The following is a 20,222-nucleotide window of genomic DNA, read 5'->3' as shown; positions in this document are numbered from 1 at the left end:
CCCACCCCCGACACACCGCTGGCACACCTCTCCAGCCATTTCATCGGCGCATCCGCTGATGAAACTCAGGCTCAGTGCAGCCGCCACACCTAGTTGAAGGGGCATCTTAAGAGAGGTGACTGGCAGGAGTAGCCAGCACCTGCAGGGCATGAATGTTTCCAGAGCCCTCAGGACTCCCCCCTTCAGCCGCCCCCTACCCCCGTCTCCGGTGCTGTCCACAGAGACGCAGCACATAGGAAGAGCATGCTCCTGGCTGGCACACAGAGGGCCCTACGGAGACCTGCCTGAGCCCTGGCTGGTTGTGGGGTGGGGAGAGGAAGTGGAGGGAGAAGCAGAGAGGAAGAGGGTCTCTGTGAGGCTGGGGACGCACTGCGCAGCCTGGCACGTGGGCCTTCCCATCCGGGGTCACTTCAGGAATATCAGGACAAGAGATGGAAGCTGCACCCGAGGAAGACAAGGGCTGATCGGGGGAGGGCTTCATGATGCCACCCTGGCAGTAAGAGAGGAAACCAACAGAGAGAACCAAGCTTTGCTGCCAGCACAGATACTCTGCGCCAACCCCCAAACACACCCCGCCTGGACCGCACCCCCCTTTCGGAGGCTAAACCAGGCGGAAGCAACCTTGGTGGCACAGAGCTTCCTTCTAGGCACCTGCGTGCAGCAGTGAGCTGGATGGGTCCCTGTCCCGGGAGTAGGAGTGTGTGTATGCGCTTTTTTGTACAGCACCCCACTATCAGGCACCCCATTTCCCAACAGTAATGGGGTGCCTGAGCAGTGAACCACTTCAGGTGCGAGAGCACAGAGTTTCTGCCCCTCCCCCACCCTGCAAACTTGTGGAAAAGACACAGACACCACAGTGAATAGGAGGGGCCGTGGCCCTTGACCTCCTGAAGCCATCCCTTTTAGGGTCCCACAGAGAGCAGACATCCTCACAGGCAGCTGTCCCCAGCTCTCCAGCTGGCCAAGAGTCTGGGTGCGTCGGTTTGCTGATGATATATTCACCCCAACTTTGGGGGAAATCCAACCCCGTGGTCAGGAAGGCATTTGTCTCCCGTGCTGGGAAGGAATGTGATGCTTTGCTGGAGCTGCTGGACGTCTAGCCTGCGAGCAGGGGTCCAGGTTCTGGTCTCTGTCACTTATTGGCTGTGCGACTCTAAGAAGTGACTTTACATCTCTGGGCTTTAGTGCCCTCATCTGCACCAAGGTGAGGCTCAGATCTGATGATTCTTTTGGCCCGTTCCTGCTAAGATTCTGGATCGCTTGTTATTCTGGAACATACACTCACTGTGTGTGCATGAGTTGGGTTATGTTGGAGTGTGTAGGGGTGCATGCTGGTGTGTGTGTACCGGAGTGTGTGTGTGCTGGTATATGTGTTGGGGTGTGCATGCTGGTGGAGATGGGGAGGAGTCACTGTTTTCTGTATATCATGTCCCTGAATTCTCTGGAGAATTCCACCGGGGGAGTCCACTGGGAGAGTCACAGGAAAAGTCTCCCCAGGGACGCTAAAATCGTGGTTCATCTTGCTCTTTTTCACTAAGTCATTCAACTATTATCAATTTAGTGCTTAAAATATGTCAAAGGGGCCCTCCCTGGTGGCGCAGCAGGTTAAAGCACAGCACTAGGAAGCTAAAGCCACTTCAGCATGAGTTCGATCCCTGCCCAGAGGTGACCCACATGGCGCGGCAGACCTCTCCTGACTCGCCCGCTGCTCCCCTCAGCAGTGTACTTCATCAGTCAGCCTGTTCTGCTCCCTACTCTGTCTCTGGGGAATCCGCTCACCACCCCTACACCTTTGGCCGTTACTCCAGCTCTGTATGCATAAATAAATAAATCTTTTTTTATATATAAATAAATAAATCTTTAAAAAAAATATGTCAACAGTGGTCTAGAGCCTGAACAAAGCAAACAAAACCTCTACCCTTATGGAACTTATGTCAGGAAACATAATGAATACACGATAGATGGTAGTAAATTAAAAATTATTCACAGGACAAAGGGGGGCAGCAGTTGTCAGTAGGGAGGGGGAAGGGCAGGAAAGACCTCACTGATAAAGTCGCAGTGCTGTGGAGGTGAGCGCCCAGAATGAGGGGGTTCCTGGGAGGCCAGTGACGTAACAGGCAGAGAAGGCACAGGAGTCTGGCCCAGTCCAGGCAAGTCACGGTGGGGGCTGTGCTGATGTCAGTCTCTTTAACAGCAGAGATCTGGGGCCAGCCAGCTGATGGAGCCACGGAGGCCAGGCAGAGCTGGGCTAGGCCTCAGCTCCTGCCCAGGGAGCAAGGGCTGACCAGGGTCCTGCTGACCCCAGCAGCCCACCCACCAGGACCCCAACAGCCCACCCACCAGACTCCCTGGCCTAAGCTCGCTCCAAGGCCAGGTTGTACAATTGTCTGCTAATGACATGAATGAATTAAACAGAGGCTCCTTCATCTCTGCCTCCTTCCTGCTCCCCCTTGGTCCTGCTGGAGAAGGCAGGGGAGAGGGGACAGGTTGGCACCAAGAAGCAAGGTCATTCACAAAGCAATGCCAGACTCTGGCCCTCTGAACTAAGCTCACTGGCAGGGAGGAGGGACATTCTGAGGGGACACTTCTGCCTACTCCTGGGCACAGAAAGCAGAGGGGTGGGGCTTCTGGGTCCGTTTAGAAGCATGCATTCTTATCTTTCTGGAATTTTCCACATCAGCCCCTCCACCTGCTCCACAGAGGTATATGGACCCATCAGCCCCCACCCCCATACACACAGGGAATAACAGGCTTGGAGTGGAAAGTTAGAGCCAGGAGTAGGACTAGGGGGCCGAGCAGGGTAGAGAGGACTCAGAAGGATGCCATGCCCCCCCACTCTGTTAGCATTTCCCCCTCAAGTCCCCTGAGGTTACTCTGGAGCTTCCCCAGAGGTACCCCTTCTCTCCATGTCCTGTCTTCCTCCTTCTTCCTAACCACAGCCCCTGAGCTACTCTCTCTGCCCCCAACCAGGACCCCGTCTATCCCTGGCCATGCTCTCAGGGTACATCAGCCCGCCGCACCCATTGCCTTTTCTTCCCACTCTGTTGTCCAGAACCTTCCATGCCTCAGTTTACCTCTAAAAGATGGTGCCATGGAAGGGGAGGTGGGAGAAAGCCAAGAGTAGAAAGTCGGGAGAAGGAAAGGAGAACAGAATAAAATAAACCATGACCACGTTTGAAGACAATGTCATCACAGCTGCCACCCTGACAAGGAGCAGCATCTGGCCCCACAGTCTGGGCAACTGGGGGCTGGGGGGGACAAGGGGGTGCCCCCCAGCACAAGAAGGAGCCAACTTTCCCCGGCCTGCTATCCAGCTTCTGCAGACCTTACTTGGGTCCTTTCTGACCACCTCTCGTCTTCAGGAAGCCCCCAAAGCCCCCCTCACCTCTGAACCCCCAAGTCCCTGTGAGGAAGGCTGGGTGATTTGGCCACCGTCAGGGCTTTAAAAATAGACTGTGGATCCCCTGCAAAATAAATAAATAAATAAATAAATAAATCCCTGGCTAAAAATAGCTCTCAGCATCTAGGGGAGAAAAAAAGAAACTGCAGCAAAATTCAATTGGAGCAGTGACTTTCCTGCTGCGGATGTTCCGGGTCAGTTGGAACACCAGGGGAGGTGGAGGGGGGCAGGGAGGATGGGGTCCTTCAAGGACAGAAGGCCATCGGAACCGTGCCTCCAGCCAGCGTTGCTCGCCAGAATCCGCCTCCCTGGAGCTGCAGGGACCCAGGTGACCATGGAAATGGTGCAGAAGCTGGCAGAGGGGATGGGGGCAGACTCTGCAGGGTCCCCAAAAATGAGAGTTCATGGGAGCTGTCCAGCTGGACGCTGACAGTGAAACCCCCCCCCCAAAAAAAAAAGCTGCTGAGGGCCTGTCAGTGAAGGTGTCACTGGAAAAGCCACACATTGATGTTCAGCGAGGGACACGGCCCGTTAGAAATCGCCACTGGGAAAGTCAGAATCCATGCCCGGGCGCAAAGGCGGGGGCAGGGGAACCCCAGCGTTTTCCATTTACAATCCTTTCTGCAACTGGCAGTGAGGAGAATGGTCTAGAAGCAGCTGCAAGGAGAAATGGTTACTGAAAACATTTTAACAAGTAGATTTGAGGTGGGAGCTTGTAGAATCCAAACACACACACACACACACACACACACACACACACACACACACACACACCCTTTTTATTTCTGTCTGTAAAAGGAGGCGACGCCTTTGCTCCGGGGCAAAGTTGTCTTAGTGAGCTGTAGGAAGCCCAGGCTGTGACCTCAGAAGCAAGACTTCTCCCCTCCCGTTAGCGGCACAGAGCCAAACAAGTGGCGTGCTTGTGCTGGACACGAGGACAGGAGAATGTTAGCACCCTAACCAAAGACGATGGGGGGTGAGGGAGGAGAAACCCTGAGGGGGGGGGGGGGGGGAGCAGGTGAATCCAGCAAATATGCCCCAAGTCCCCAAGCTAAATTTTTACAGCTGATGTTTCGTTACCATTATTTGCCATCGAGGTTGTCCACTCACAGCCGCACAGAGTCACCTTGATATACACAGACACACCAGAGAAATGTGTCCCGCAAAGGTATTAAGGCTCACAGGGCGCATCCCACCCATAGCCACCCTACATGCCCATGCTCCTCGGACCCGTGTCTTTTCTCCAGACCAACTAGCTGGTCACTTGCAAGTTGAGACACGGAAGAGTGGGGAGCCAGGTGCAGAGCCTGTCCAGAGAATGCAGGGGTCGGGGGGACTGAGCTACTTCCAAGCACATCCACGCTGCAGGGAAAAGGGCTCTGAGTGGGGAGGGGGCGGGATGCATGAAATGCTGAGTGGGGGGTTTCCAGCAGCGGGCAGTGTGCCTGACCACTGCCTCCCGGGAGTACTCAGAATGGGCATGTGGCCCAGTGAGTGCCCATGACGGTGGGCACAGAGCAAGCTGGTAGACTATCTCCTTGGTTATTTGGCTTCTTAACCTTAGTCCTTTGCTTCCTGAAGAATTCCTCTGCTTTCTCCACCCCAAGAGGAGGCAGCCTGAGCAACAGCAGGACCTTGGGTGACGACAGACCTCAGAACGGCCATCCTGTCCCCAGGCACCCACCCCCTCACCCACACACCTGGGCAGGAACATCTGGACGGAGCCAGCCCAGAGCTCCTTTCCTGTCACCTTGCACAGCTTTCCCTCTGTCTCTTCTTCTCTGGCAAACATCTACAAAATAGAGAGAGAGAGAGAGATCTTGCCACGGTGGGCGTCAAGCCACAATCATCTCTCTTATCACCGGGTTGATAGAAATGCACTTGACAAAATGGGAGGAGAACCAGACAACTTGAAAAACCACCCATACGCCCTCCTCACCCACCCGCGTTCCCCACGGTGTCTTTGCACGCTGGGATTGTGGCGTGTTCTGTGGCTGCGCAGGTAGCCTTGCAGCAATTTCTGACAGCCTTTGCTCACTCCCCAGTACTTTTCCTCTCCAGCCCCTCAGGCCTGTGAAGACATAGTCCTGGCTCCCTCTAGTGGCCAGAAGCTCAAGCAAGAAGCTGGGATGCCTCCTGCACACAGGGTAATTAGCCAATACTTTAGTTACAACCACACTCTCATTAACTAACAGTGGGAGAAGGGACCATCTCTGTTTCCTTGGAGATTTAGCTACGCTCGCACCTATCACATCAACTGTTCCCTATGAGCTAAAAAACCCCAAGGTTATTCTTTTCCTGGTGTATGCTGCATGATGGAGCAGACAACCTGGGTTACCACCCTGCTAAAGGTCCCCTCACGATTCCAGAGGCCGGGGGAGGGGACGGGAAGTGGGGGACGGGGGTCCTCCACCCCATCTGTAGTATTAGCCTATAGGGAAGTGGATAGAAATGCAAATCATGGGCCCCTCTTCTCAGGCCTACTGGATCAGTAAGTCTGGGGGTTGGAGCCAGGAATAGGCCTTTTAATAAATTTTCTAGATGATTCTGATCACAATGGAGACAGAGCAGGACTGGCCTGAGCCAAGCAGGCGCTGGCCCATTAATCTTCGGAAAATGTTCTTGACTACTAAGGCATCGGATCAAAAGAAAAGGAAATGCATTTCTTCTGTATTCCCAAGGATGTGTACCGGGTGGAACAGCCCACCCCTGGGAATGAGGAATGCCCACTGCCACTCTTAAGAAGCTCCTCCCTCCCCCACCCAACATCATTGACTTTATTTCTCCTCACAACCAGCTCGGTATGGAGTCTGGGTCCCTGGAGGCATCTTTGAGAGATTGAGGAGGGCTTGAGAGGAGCGAGGACCCTGCCCCCGTGGTGTGAGGCAAACTCAGAGTCCACATGAGTGGGCACTACCCTGTCAGAATTCAGCAGGACAGAAAAGTCAAGTCGAGAGTAGGCGAGTGAATGCTGACACAGAATGTCAAGCCTGGCCCTGCTTTTGGATGTCTCCAGCCTATTTCTGTGAAATGCATCAATTACTGTCGACACTGTTCAGCACAGAAGGCTTCAGAGCCATTTTGATGCACTAACTGCTTCTGAGAGGTCAATCTAATATTTTTTACAGATTTTTAAAAAGATGTTGGGGGAGGGGAATTTTGAACATGCTTCAGATTGCAGCAAGCTGGCAGCTGGTGACAGTGAGCCATAGAACTGGTGTTTGTCGCAGGGATCCTGGGGGTCGTGGAAATCCACTCCCTGCTGCACAGAGGAGCCCGAGGGTCAGAGTGGAGCTTAGCCTAGAGGGTCACAGCCCCTCTACCCCATCCTCACATCAGGCCCCATTATCAGGCAGGGGTTCAATGTAATTCAGCCTCACTCTTAGCCTGGTGAGATTCTGGAAAATCTCTGTAACCTAGTGGTATTTGGCTGGAAAATCATTTTTCCAAAAGACACCTGATCTCTTTGCTGTGTCATCTCCTAGCTCCTACAGATATTTTCCCTCCATAGAGAAGAAGTTGGGCAGAAGTCCCTAGGACGACAGGCCTCTGTCTGGAGTTTGCAGGGCAGTTTCCTGCCACCTTAATCTTGCCTCTTCATGAAGGCTGGGGATGCCTCAAAGACCAGAATCTTCCCGATCGCCCACTTGATTTCACAGGTAGCTTCAGCCCCCCCCCCCCCCCCGGCTGCCCAGGAGCTCTGAGAAGCCATGTTTGCTGCTGCACACATCACCTCCTTGTGCGAGGATATGGGGAGCAGGTCATCATGGCTCATTCTGAGCTACCTCCAGTCACATGAGGACTCAGGGGAAGAGGGTCCTGGGCCCCAGAGGAATGGCAGGCTGGACTCTCAGCCCTAACGGATTCACATAGCAGGACTGTGGGCCAAGGACTTGGCAGAATGGTCTCAGTGCTGCTTCAAGATCTCTTCCCACCAGCTAATGCCAGGGGCACCCCAAGACAGCCTGTGGGCTGAGTCCAGTATATACCAGTGCTGATGGCTCCCTCTAGAGGGGTTTTCAGGAATGGAAAGTGGCTCTGAGTCCTGGGGAGAAAGCAGCTGCTGGGAGACACAACACAGCCCCAAGACGCTTTGGGGAGATTGTTCTTTTGTTCTGTTTACAGCCTCCGGCACAGGAGGCTGCGGCTGCAGAAACAGGCCTTTCCCATCTCTGCTGTGAGGTTCAGGGTCAGCCGGCCAGAGCCCGAGAGCCAGGAATGGGCTGGCCTGCTACCTGGGATGCCTCTCCCTGTCACGCCCACACTGCAGACACCTCCCTTTCACCTCTCCGGGGCATGCTGCACTCCATATGGTGGGGGGGTGTGCAAGCCAGCTGGTGTCCATCCCTGAGATGTTCCCAAATCAGCTCGAAGTCTGTTGCTCAGCCAGGAGGAAGCTGCAGCACTGTCACATCCTCCCACTCGGAAGAGCCCGACAGCCTGTGCTGTGGCTTCAGAGGCACTGTCCAGCGCACCCGCCCCATCACTCCCACTCCTCCCAAGGCCCCTTGGCTTTGTACTCTGTGAGCCCAGAGGGGAAGGGCCCTCGTCTGTGGCCTTCCGAGCCAGGGTCTCCAGGATGGGGTTCAGGCCTGAGGACTTGAGCTCAGGAGCCTGGGGAGCCCCACCCCTTTCACAAGCGAGCTTTGAGGTGACCGTGTCGTAATAGTGATGGTTACCACACTGCTCCCCAGGGGCTAGATACATTTCAGAAGCCCTCCACTTCTATAGAGTTCTATTATTAACTCCATCATCTCAGAAACCTTAGACCAAAGGTTATCCCTAAAGCTGCCGCTAGGCCTCAGGATCATTCAACCAGCACTGAATCACCTGGTGAGCACAAGAATGGAATGACAGACTCCCTAGGCAAGAGGAGAGGGCTCTCCTTTCTGGTCATGTTTTATCTCCATGATCCACGTGATGCCGTTTAAAAGTTCAGAATTACTAAGTGAGAAGAGACACTGGCGAATTCTCCATTTCCCAGTGAAACTGAGGGCCAGGGAGTAAAGGCAGGCAGAGATTAGACATGCGTCACGTGGCAAGTTTGGTGGCTGCCAACCTGGTCCTGCGGTCCAGACTGTGCCCACGTTTCCACGCCACCTGGGATGGCTGCCACGCTGGAGGAGATGAACAGCACCAGACACCCTTCAGCACCCAGCGAGCTCCAGGCCACCAGTCAGCCCACACAAGCTCACCAGCGATGCAGCCCAGAGGGGCGTGACCCACTGACTCTTCCCCTATAGTGACAGGCACTGGTCACTCCGGGAATGGGGCTCCCGGGGCAGACAGCGGGGGTGTTCTCAGGCCAATCAGTGACCTCAGGTCTCCTCCCGTAGCCCAAAAGGCTGCCATCCTCCAGCCACTCCCGGGGCCCCTCCCTGGGGCAGTGATAGAGCAGTGCTCAGCCTCCCCTGGGCATTTCTTTTCCCAGATTTCTTTTCTGGGCTCTGCTGGTGCCATCCATGCACCCACCTTTCTTTTCCTGGTTGTCTCCACCCCAGAGTATCTGGGCCCCTGCTTCCCATTCTCATTTGGCTTCCCTTGGGATGTGACAAAACCTCCCCTGTCATGTCCCAGCCGGAGACAAGCGGTCACATCTCCCAGGCATGGGCTGAGTGAAAAGGGAACCTTCTCGCTGACTTCTCTGCTGCACTTGGCCATGGCCTTGGCCTGCTGGCCCCCCAGAGGGCTCTGTGGAGCGCTCTGGGCAGAGAAGAAGAGGCGCAGCTGCTCTAACCTGAGGGGGGAGGTGAGGGACTTACAGAGGGAACATTTCAGGGGGCGGATGTGTGGAGAGGGAGGAGAGTGAGAGACTGGGAATGAATCACAGAACTCAGATGCAGCCTGGCCTAGACGCAGTGGGGGTGGAGGGTCAGGAAGATGGGGGGTGAGTGGGGGGGGGCAGAGCTGTCACTCTCCACTGGCTTCCTCCAAAGCAGCACTGGGGCTGGGGCTGTCTGAGTGGGGAGGAGGCAAGGTCTGCTCAGCTAAGTGAGGGGCACCCCACAGGCCAGTCTCTGGGAAGGGGGTCACAGGGCCTGTGGGGTCCTGCCTCCCAGCTTTTCCTTCCCTCCACATGCCCCTGCAACCTGCTGGCTTGGAGGAACCCTTCCCTTCACTCCTCTTATACTCACCTCCCTCCCCTCCTGCTGACTTGTCCAAATTACCCATAATCTGTCTACCGTGCACCACCCCACTTGACAACCTGCCCAAACCACGGTCTGTTCTCACCTAGATTACTCAAACAGCCTGTTGAGCCTGTTGTTCTTGTTAAAACTGAAGTCCCGGGCTCTCCCTGGTGGCACAGTAGGTTAAAACAGTCTAAGAAGCTAAAGCCACTTCAGCATAAGTTCGATCCCCGCCCCGGAGGTGACCCACATGGCACAGCAGACCTCTCCTGACCAGTCTGCTACTCCCCTCAGCAGTGTACTTCGTCCATCAGCCTATTCTGCTCCCCACTGTGTCTCTGGGGACTCCTCTCACTGCCCCTGCACCTCTGGCCTGTACCCCAGTTGTGTATGCATAAATAAATAAATCTTAAATTAAAAAAAAGCAAAAAACTGGAGTCCCGTCATATCACTTACCTGCCCAAACTGCCCAAAACTCTGGAGAAAAGACTTCCCCTCCCACTCAGGAAGCTCACAGAGGCCTCCTGGGCACTGGGAGAGTCCTGAAGGGCAGCCCCACCCTCCACTTCCCAGCTACTCAGGCCTCACTGCCTGTCCTTTCCTGCTTGCTCACTGCCCTCCGGTTACCTGGCCGCCTCCTCCCAGAACATGCCAGTGATGTTCCCACCCCAGGACCTTTGCACTTGCCGCTCCCTCTGCCTAGAGTGTTCCCCCAGGTATCCATGTGGCTCACACAGCACAGGGGTGTCTGAACCACCTTTGCTTGTAGCAAGCAGTGTGTCAGTTCTTGGTGGCGTGTATACAGAAGTGTTTAAGCAGTCAGATGGGCCGGAGTCACTCATTCACACCTTCACTAGCTGGCTCACATCTGAAAATTCATGTTCTGCTAGACATGAATGGGGTGGGTACCTGACCAGGTAGTGGTTCCTGCGGCTGAGATACTCCTGTGATAAAGTTTAAAAAAATATCCTGGGGAGGTGAAGACCTACCTGGAAGGGTCCGGGCATCAAAGCAGACAGTAACCTCAGCATCACCTGCTCAGGAAGAAAACGCAGAGCAAGAAAATCTCCCCTCGTGTATTGTCTCAGGAGGAGGATTCTCAGACAAATGGTCACTAGAGAGCTCTCCTCCCTCCCAGAGCTCCCTAGAGGCATGGCGGAGAGAGAAGAAAGAGAAAGTGGGCGGGCACATTTCCCAGAAGCCAGCGCGTCCTCCTTCCCCTGCGGACAGGTGTGAACGCATGCCCGCGGCGGGGGAGCAGTGTGGCTGAGGGAAGAAGTCCGTTGCTCCAAGGAGAAGCTGCAGTGTTATCTGAGCCCCGGGAAAGCCACGGGACTGAGGGCTCTGACCTTGGCGGACAGCCGCGTATGTACAGAGAAGAGGTGGGTAAGTCCTACACCGCCGCTCGCGCAGCTCGCTTCCTGGAGCGCAGCCCGGCCAGGGTGAGGTGCCTGCAGAGGGTAGGGCAACCCTCCTTCTGAGGATCTATGGGTGGTGCCTGGGGAGCTGGCGGGTGCCCTGCCTCTTAGGTACCCACCTGCTTTTGTCATGACGGTTGACTCATCTGCCTCACTCAGCTGTTGACATTTTCATACAGCAAAACGCACGGCCTCCGAGACTCTGCCATGTTTATTTGTTAATCTCCCACAGACACGCTTTCCTGGGTGCGTCTGAGGCACAGCCACGCGCCCTCCGACATCCTTCACCTCTGAGCTCCCAAACCTCATCTCTCTCGCCCCCATCACCAGCTCTCCCCCTCCCCCGACAGCCTCACCCCAACGTCCTGGGCCCCATCTTTAATGCCAGCCGGGCCTGTCTCAGCTCTTCGCAGTCTGGGCTTGGCTTTGGGGAGACCGCCGAGGAGGCATAAGCTTAGATCTTGTCCCCTGAAGTGGAGGGTCCGGCCCTCTCTGTCCAGCTGCCGTCAGCAGCGTGTCCGCGTATCCTCCGGCAGATCACTGTGCCAGCCTGCGCCCTGCCAGGGAGAAAGCAGAGCAAAGCAAGTTAGTCAGTCTGCCTCAGAGGGTGAGGCCTGAGGAACGGGCACCAAGAAACCCGGAATCACCCCAGTCTCCTCAGCTTCCAGGCAACCTTATTTCCGGGTCCTCTGATTTGCTCAAACCATGCCCCCCACGTGCCCCTGAAGCCACTCCTGCCGAGGCTCTATAGGCTGCTCTCATTAACTCCACACACCTGTCTCTACCCCTTAGTCCCCCCGGAATCAAGTCCAAGCAATGTGCTTGACTTCCAGGCCACGTAAGATGACGCCTCAACAGTCCACCCAGCCTGCACCCCTCCTCTCACACCCTGCACTGTCCACCTGGATCCTGGGCCCAGTGCTGACCCTCAGCATTGCAGGCATACTTGCCCCTGCACAGGGCTCCTCCCTCACCCACCCACTAGAATGTCCCTCCTCCTCCCACACCCGGGGCCCACCCGCCCTCCAAGTGCAGCCCAGCCCGCCTGCCCACCATGGTCAGAGTCACCGCGGCCAGGATGGTGGTCTCCCTGCCTTACTGCCCCTGCCTGTGACCGGTGCCACACAGTATTACACGTAACTGCTTTCAACTGGAAAGCAGGTGAGATTTGGGGCCCTAAGTCTTGCATGCAAAGTGATGTCTACCATGTCCAGGGCTAAGAAAGGCTCCTTGTTTGTCCTCCGTGGTGAGAGACTGGTGCCTGACATCCTGCAGTGCTTCCAGTGGGAGACGGGGACTGACTAAACACAAACACAAACTGGGGTGCTGCCTCCCCACTTCTGTTCCTGCGCACACTGCTGTGCAGAGCAATGACGAGCTGTGTCCCAGCTCCTGAAGGCTGTCAGTGGGGCCTGATGTTAGCGTAACTGTTTTGGAAAAGGTAAGAATCCAAAACATGTAGGTGAACAGTGTCGTGTCTACAGTAGCCTCCTGTGGAATGAAAAGATTCTATGAGTAATCTCAGTTATTCAGGATGAAGAGCAAAAGTCCATCCTCTAGGTGACTCGTCCTTTTACTACGTCACAAAGGTGACCTGAAGTGGACTGTAAGGCTGGCGCTAGGGGGCAGCAGTTTGCCAGGTGGCCTCGTGTTGCTGCCCACGAGGACGTTGGGATTTCCCCCAAGGGCCTCATCCGTGTGCAGTCACTCCTGCGAAGTGGTTAAAAGCGAAATGAAATTAAGACCAAAGCCTTTGTTTCCCTGCAGCACCTCAGCCCTCACTGGGAATGATTGATTGCACTTGAGCAAACGGCGACTGTGCGGGAGTGGCCTGCACGGAAAGCAGGTCTGTCTTCCCACACTGGAGCCCCTGGGGAAGCCTGAGCACACGTTTACACTCATGCCAGAGGTGCATCAGTGTGTGGATGCAACTTAAAAATGTGTATATACACAATGGAATATTACTCGGCAGTCAAAAAGATAAACTCATGCCTTTTGCAGCAACGTGGATGGAGCGGGAAGGGATCATGCTTAGTGAAATAAGCCAGAAAGAAAAGGAAAAATACTGGATGATTTTACCCATAGCAGGGGCATAAAGGGGGCGGGGAGAGAGAGAGAAGCAAATGTAATAAAGTAAAAATGAAAACAACAAACATGTTATGGGGTAGAAAGGGGAACTGGCTCAAAACTGGCAGAGTGGGAAGAGTACACAGGACTACGGCGATGGCACATGGGTGAATTGGTGGTGGGAAGCCCATGGGGATTACAACCAAGATGAAAAAATGCACAAAGTGAAGAAAGATGTTTAAATTTTTTTTTCACATACACAAAAAGAAAAGTAGTAGCTGAAAAACACATTCTGGGGCTCCTTTTCCTGCTGCTTCCTGAAACCCACCAAAAAGAATAGTAATGGAAGTTATTAAAGGAACAGAGAAGTAAAGTCAAGATAAATCAGAGTGGTGTATGAAAAACAAAAGGTCACTTGGGGGATGGTGAAAACCCCGGGCAGCAGCATTTGGCTTAGGAGAAGGGCAGGATATGAAAGTTGAACACCTGCAGGCGGTGGGGGGAAGTGAAATGGAATGATGAACCTCAGGAATAAACTCTTGGGAGTCTGAGGCCTCAAGTACCATGGAAGGATTGAGCAGCAGTGCAGGAATAATAATGCACTGCACTTAGGAATTTCCAGGTCTCCTCCCCAAGCCCAAAGAGCCAACCCCCTACCCATCCAACACCTGAGTTGGACAACAGAGGAAGCTGAAGAAGGATGGGCAAAGCCTGGACTCCATCAAGGCTCATCCGGGATATTAGCAAGGTCTGTAAGTGTTCGCGTATGTCCATCCAGCCGTGTACATCCATCCAGTCCATCTGCTACACTGTGACCAGATCTGTACTTGCAAACACAAAGCTGATGATACCATCAAACGGGAGCACCCCACTGCCAACTGCTAAAAACACCCTCATGGGCCCTCCCTGGTGGCGCAGCGGGTTAAAGCACAGCACTGAGAATCTAAAGCCACTACCGCATGAGTTCGATTCCCGTCTGCCCTGGAGGTGACCACAGGGTGTGGCAGACCTCTCCTGACCCGCCCGCTGCTCCCCTCGGCAGTGTACTTCGTCGATCTGCCTGTTCTGCTCCCCACTCTGTCTCTGGTGAAGCCTCTCACCGCCCCTGAGCCTCTGGCCTGTACCCCAGTTCTGTATGCACAAATAAATAAATCTTTAAAAAAAAAAAAAAAAAAAAACCACCCTCATGGCAGCCGCTGCTCCTTGTCCAAAGGCCAACTCTTAACTCTCCAACCTGCTCCATTCCCTTCCCACTCCAGCCTCACCCCAAGCCTCACCACTCACCCCAGTAACCCACCACAGGATCTTTGGACAATATTTTCCCTCCGGTTGGAATGCCTTTTCTAGAAGCTTCTTCTCATTAGCCTTCTGCTCATCATTCAAACCTCAGCGACAGAGTCCTTCATAAATCCCCAACTATGACTCTCATAGTACAGACATGTGGATGTCTGCAGTGTGTAACACTCAAAGAGCTCAAAGAGAAATTCATTAGTTTACTTTATGTTAGATTCCCATTGCCTAAGTCAATAAATATATACTGAAAAAGTATCTGTTTCACGACTGCAATCACCAGTGTGTACTGCTTGGGTATAAGTAACACTTATTCACCTGTCTCGCCTGGACCTTAAAATTGTAGGACTTGGAGACTGCATGCTTTAAAAAAAAAAAAACGCACTCTGTCACTCTCACCTCCATATACTTCCAGTTCCTGTCTTCACATAATTTCTGAAAATGTATACTGACATAGATTGTGCAAAAAATTATGTGTTGTATGAGGTTCCATTCTGCAGAGATAATATTATACAATCCTTCCTTTAAACACTTTGCCTTTTAGACGTAATCATCTGTGATATATTTCCAGTGCTTCACATGTGATTTTTAAATATGTTATCTCCCTTCACAATACAACACAGATTCAATTGGCTGGATTCCAAAGAGCATCAGATTAAAGCAAATATTGAGCACTTTAGGCAAAGCTCAGGATTTTATCTTGTCTCAGCACTATCGAGCTAACACCTACGCTTTGTATTATAGATTTCTTCATTTCCCTCTCATTTTTATAATAATGAGTTTTTAAATGCCATAAAAAGGCCAAATTATTGCACATATGATACAGGAAATACAGTGATGGGTCACAATGAGGACAGCCATTTGCGATCTAACATATAAAATTCCAAATCCTGCCTAAGACAGGGCTGGGGTCGGAGGGGTCACAAACAGCTAGATTCCCTCTTATGGCCAAATAATATTTCACCACTATTGTTAAGAGTGTGTGTACATCAGGGGTCCTCCCTAGTGATGCAGTGGGTTAATGCGTAGCACTCTGTAGCTGTCTGCAGTCACTGCAGTATAAGTTCAGTCCTGGCCAGGGAGGTGACCACATGGCCCGGCAGACCTCTCCAGTCCCGCCTGCTGCTCCCCTCAGCAGTATATTTCAGTCAGTCGGCCTGTTCTGCTCCTCACTCTGTCTCTGGTGAATCCTCTCACCACTACCCCCACCTCCTCCCCTTTGGCCTGCACCCTAGTTCTTGTATGCATGAATAAATATTTTTTAAAAAATAGTGTGTACATTATAATCACCACCAAAATGCATACTAAATAAGATGCTGCTTAATCCCTGTCACTCTCAGTCCTCCCTCCCGAGTACATCTAGAATATATAGCAGGTTGCACATCATAAATACTCTCAAACAGACCTGGTTATTTCTTCTGTTTCACTCTCAATTTCTGTAGACATTCATATCATTTTTCAAGATGGAAATAACTTTTGTGATCTTAAAAAATATATGTTCATGGTGAACAATTCATATAGAAAACTATGCAGTGGAAAGTGAGAATTATCCCTTCAATCCAGGAAAACACACTACCCGAAGTCACAGGACCCACTTAGCGCAGTTACTTGGGGGTCTCATCTGATAAAGTGAAATAGCAAGGAAGATTACATCACAGGGTGAGGATTTAAGGTCATATGAGTACCAGCCATGGTGGTCAGAAACTGGTAGCAATGGCAATCACCATTAATAATCAATTCCTGCCCACATAAAAAGTCAACGTGCACTTTTTATGTTCCCACAAAAGGTGACTTTCTCTTGCCAAAATAATTATTTCAAAGTACACTGTTTCCATAAGCATCCAGTTGATTCAGATTATGCTTTCCATCAAATTCTTCCTGAAGCTTTTGAGTTTGACAAATGTTATTGCTCTATTCATAAACGAAAGTTTCCTGTTTTGTTTTTCAAAGGCCTGGACAACTTGAGTCTCTGTAAGCAACAAGAAGAGATTGCCTATAAGAATATGTATTATGGAGTGAAAGTTTACATCCCCTGCCCAAAAGTTCGCAGTATGGCTAGATGGAAATGGGGCCTCTAAGGAAGTAAATAAGCTTAAATGAGGTCAGCAGGGAGGGCCTGGGCTGTGCCTTTTAAAGGAGGGAGAGAATCTGGTGCTTACTCTGTGTGTGCCGAGGGAAGGTCTGTCAGGGCACTGCCAGGAGGTAAAAAGGCAACAGTCTGCAGTTGGTGAGGAGTTGTGAGTCCTCACCAGAGCCTGATTAGTCAGCAACTTGACCATGGACTTCACCCTCCATAAATATGAGAAATAAATGTCTGTTGTTTAAGCCAGCCAGTCTGTGCTATTTTGTTGCAACAGCCCAAGCAGAGATTCCTCCTTTAAATCCCAGGGCCCCTGTGATGGGGACAGGAGAGGAGGGAGGTCAAAGTCAACAGCAGGAAAGAACAAGGACCATTGTGATGGGAGCATCTCTGGAGATGACCAGGCCTTGAAGGGACTGGCTTCTGGGTGCTCTGAGGGAGCCAGACCAGGGCAATGAAGCTGTTGAGTTTGTGAACTAAGATTTACAAACGAAGAACGGGTTGCTTTGAGTTGTCAGATTTAACAACAAAATAGGAACCCCAGTTAAATACTAATTTCTGGTGATTTTTTGCATGATTTGGGACATTCTTACGTGACAATTTATTCACTATTTATCTGGAATACAAATTAACCAGGCATCCTATATATTATCTGCCACCACTGCCCAGCACACACACAATTTTCTGTAATCCATGTCAAAACATTTAAGGCACACATAATTGTTTGCACAGCAATTCCACTTTGAGGAATTTGTTCACAAGAAATCATTAGATAATAGAAAATATATAGGTAAAGATGTTTATCAGTGTATTGTTTATAATCATGAAAAACTGAATTAATAAAGAAGTGGTTAAATATTTATGGTATTTTTGCTCAGTTGCATGCAGCCTTAAAGTTATAATTTTAAATCTATACCTATTAATATGAAATGTTGCCCAGAATACATAATTAAATATGAAAAGATATTAAGATAATTTTAAGTTTGATTTTATTTTTAACTAAGTACCTTAGATGTATTAAACACACATCTGATAGAAGTTATATCTGAATCATGAGAGTATCCTTTTTTCTTAGTTCTCTATACCCTTATTCATATATTATCTTAATAATCACACTAAACCATCACTATTATAATCTTGAAAAAGCCTATTTTTAAATAACTATGCAGAGGCATTCTTTGGTAATTTTGTGATTTTAAAATGTGAAGCAGCGGGCCCTCCCTGGTGGCGCAGCGGGTTAAAGCACAGCACTAAGAAGCTAAAGCCACTTCCGCATGAGTTCGATCCCCGCCTGCCCCGGAGGTAACCACATGGTGCGGCAGACCTCTCCTGACCCGCCCGCTGCTCCCCTCAGCAGTGTACTTCATCGAACTGCCTGTTCTGCTCCCCATCTCTGTCTCTGGTGAATCCTCTCACCCTCCACATCTCTGGCCTATACCCCAGTTCTGTATGAATAAATAAATAAATCTTTAAAAAAAAAAAAGTGAAGCAGCAAGTCCACCTGTGGCTTTAGCAATTGCTTTTTTGAAGTCTCGGACATTAGCTGTGACCTCTTTCTGTTGCCAAGAGAGCCACAGAAAAAAATTGGATGTGTAGATATTTATTCTTTTTGTCTACTCACTGGTTTAGGGGTACCAACCAGCACCCACTCATCCCTTGTTTGCATTACAGACTCCAATATTCCTCTGGAGAAACCATCTCCATATCCTGTATTTAATCTATATACCTTGGGTAAAACTGACTCAAACCTTGGCTCCAAGGATGACCCAGCTATGGCCAATCCAAGCATATATTCCTCTAAGCTAACAATTTGCCACATAAAAGGCTGAGGTAGAATGAATGAATGGGAGCCAGACATGGATTTTGTCTAGTGAGTAGAAGTATTTTATTTTTGGACCAAAACCTGAAAGAATATATGCTTAGCTACTGGCCATCTTATACTCATTGAAGCCACCATGAGCACAGAACTTCATTAAAAGAGATGAAATTTTTTTAAGATTTATTTATTTATGCGTACAGAACTGGGGTACAGGCCAGAGGTTCAGGGGGTGTGGGGCTGTGTAAGAGGATTCACCAGGCAGAGTGGGGAGCAGAATGGGCAGATGTACTGAAATACACTGTTAAGAGGCGCAGTGGGCAGGTCAGGAGAGGTCTGCCACGCCATGTGGGCCAGCTCCCTGGCCAGGGATCAAGCTCGTGCTGCCCCGTGGCTGCGGTAGCCCCAAGTGCTGTGCTTTAACCCACTGTGCCACCAGGGAGGGCTCCGAAAAATCTTTTACCTCCTGGATCACACTGTACCTGAAGCTCAGTATTCTTTTTTTAAAGAACTTTTTTATTTTCATTAATGTTATATGAACCTTAAATTTCGCATGAATTTCCAGCAAATGCTCTGGTAAATTTAACTGATATGAGAATGAAGCTGATTGAGTCTGTTAACACCAGCTGCAACTACTTATAACTATGGGTAGAAACACACTAAGGAGTAAGGTTGCCCGCCAGGCATCCTGTTTACACAGGATGTATCCTATATTTAATGATTTTGTCCTGCTTCCTGCATTGGCTTTCCCAGGACATCCAAAATGACTTGTATTGAGGTGCTTTGTTTCTCAATGATTTACAAATATTCAGCAGTTGAAGCTGTATCAAAATTATCTGGGCATTCTATTATTTACTAAATTTGGTGGTCCTGCTAAGGAATAATTTATCCCCTACAATCTTCACTATTTCACTCTGCTCTACAGTATTTCTGCCCACTGAAGCCCAATATTAGATGAAGTAACATGACCTAGTAAAACTGCCTTTTCAAGTAAGTGGATTCAAGTCATATTTTTAGTGTCTTGTAACCTGCAGAAAGCTATTGGATCCAACTCATTAAGAACCACTACCACCTAAGGTCTATAGCCTAGTTATAATAATAGTTGTATTTCTTTGCCATTTACTATGTCAAGACATTCTAAATGCACTATCTTATGAATAAGTCAACTCATTATTTGAGATAGACAGTATTTTCTCTGTTTCACAGATGAGGACAGTGAGGGTCCATGAGGTCACATAATTGACCCAAAATCACACAGCTGGAACCAGGCCACGAGATACCAAGACTACATTCTTCTACTGTCATATGATCCTTTATCTAGACTTGAAATTCTGAATTTCATTTTCCTGTTACAGAGAGATCACTACCAGGTGATGTAAAATAACCACCAGAAAGCCTAACTTCCTATGCACATCTCTGACTTGAAGTCAAGCATATGAAAAGTATGCAAACAGACTCTCTGTTTAAGGTGGGTAAGCAAGGCCCCCACTCCTTAGTATCACCATTTACTCTAATTTCCAAGCAAACATCAGGCTCTGAAGTCAAGTTTTTAGTTCACTTGAGTCATGCCAAGTGCCGATCACCATTGTGCAGTCAGCAAACATTGAATCAATGTTAACTCTACTGTTGAAATTAACTGGACATGTGCAAATTTTCCACTTTATGTGACCTCTTCCTCAGACCACATATACATGCCGACCAAGAAAGAGGTACTGGTGAATTTGCAATAAATTATTTTGGGGTCATATAATAATATATAAATAAAATGACTCATGCACATTTCCCTGTGACGTGACATTCTGTGTGCAAATACACTTGTGCTTTTTATGGCACTAGATGCCTCTCAAGAAGCTAAGGTACACCAGATAGGTAACACTGTTCAGTATCAGCATGTGAGGGGGAAAGGTTGTCCTGAAGGAACTGTACAGATACAGGTTTTGTGGACTCCACCCCCACTCTAGACACCAGGACTGCCAGGACCTGAGGGCAGAGTTCAGCAGCCATTTTGGGTTTTAGGATATAG

General features: G+C 50.4%; 1 long non-coding RNA gene across 3 annotated transcripts in view; it reads right to left on the bottom strand.

Moving 5' to 3' along the window:
- LOC105854347 overlaps positions 1 to 20,222 on the bottom strand; it is a 67,006-nt gene that overhangs the window by 24,806 nt on the left and 21,978 nt on the right. For all 3 annotated transcript variants that reach the window (XR_001146025.1, XR_001146024.1, XR_001146026.1), the window contains exon 2: positions 11,066 to 11,503. This is a non-coding gene — a long non-coding RNA (uncharacterized LOC105854347). The remainder of the gene's footprint in view (positions 1 to 11,065; positions 11,504 to 20,222) is intronic.

The sequence above is a fragment of the Condylura cristata genome, unplaced genomic scaffold (genome assembly GCF_000260355.1).
Source record: "Condylura cristata isolate star-nosed mole 26May11 unplaced genomic scaffold, ConCri1.0 scaffold00034, whole genome shotgun sequence".
NCBI lineage: Eukaryota > Metazoa > Chordata > Mammalia > Eulipotyphla > Talpidae > Condylura > Condylura cristata.
Note: the sequence above shows the minus strand (reverse complement) of the source record. Positions and strands in the feature narration are given on the sequence as shown.